This window comes from Charadrius vociferus, unplaced genomic scaffold (genome assembly GCF_000708025.1).
Source record: "Charadrius vociferus isolate BGI_N301 unplaced genomic scaffold, ASM70802v2 scaffold214, whole genome shotgun sequence".
Lineage (NCBI taxonomy): Eukaryota > Metazoa > Chordata > Aves > Charadriiformes > Charadriidae > Charadrius > Charadrius vociferus.
In genome coordinates this window covers 28,705-29,740 of record NW_009647955.1, presented here as the reverse complement: position 1 = coordinate 29,740, position 1,036 = coordinate 28,705, and positions in this window count along the sequence as shown.

Sequence of the window (1,036 nt, the reverse complement as noted above, 5' to 3'; positions counted from 1 at the left end):
GGGGGGGCTGCCACCCCGGCTCCTGCTTGCGAGTGGGAAAACTCAGGCAGAGGAGTCGCAGACAAGCTGGCATGTCCTCCCAGCGCCGGGGGATGCCAGGTGAGGGGGGGCAGATGGCCATGGCCCCCCCAGGGGAAGGGGCAGTGGTGCCTCCAGGTGTCCCCAGCTGCCCACCGGGGCATGGGGAGGGGATGGGAAGATAAGACACGTGGGGATCGATAGCAATTGTTTCACCCGTGCACCCAGCGCAGGCAGCCGGCACTGCCAGCACCAGTCCCCAGCCCTGCCCAGGTGCCCCAGGCACCGAGCTGGGTTGGTGGTAGGGTGGGGAAGCGCCTCCGGCGATGGGAGCACAGCCAGCCTAGCCAGGAGACTCTCTGAGGGCTGGTATTGGGGCTGTGCTGGTGCTTTGCGGGCACCTCCCTTTGGCATCACTAAAAGCAGGGCTGGGTCCCCCCCCTCTCCCTCCCCGGGAGGCAGGCTTGGGAAGCTACACGTGACATGAGCTGGCCGGTCTCAGCTAGCTGCAGGTAGGCAGGAGGGCAGTGGGGGGGACAGGGCTCACCCCCAGTCCCAGGGGAGAGGGGGGCACAGCGTCAGGCACGGGACAGTCCCTGGGCCATGAGGAGGGGATTTGGGGAGCGAGGGAGTGCAAGGGGCTCCATGGCCATGTTGGGGGCACCCCCTCCTCCTCAGGTGCCTCCTGCCTGGCCACGGCACGTGGCTTGGCCTTGGCAGAGGGGCCGGGGGGGCTCTGGCAGTGCCCCCCATGCCGGCCAGGAGCTCTTTGTGCCCGTCCTCCCTGCCGAGCCAGGGGCATTTGTCCCGTGCTGGCGGGCACTGCCAAGGACTCGGTTGCTTGGTTTCGGCCTCGCTCCCCCCGGCATGACCTGAATGCCAAGTGCCAGAGGTTGGCCCGGCACAAAGGGAAGCTTCAGGGCCGCGGGGGCCCTTGCCAGGCTCCCACATCGGGGCGACGTGAGCCCCATGCCGATGGTGCGCCCACCCGCCGTGCCGTGCCGGCCCAGCGCGCGGC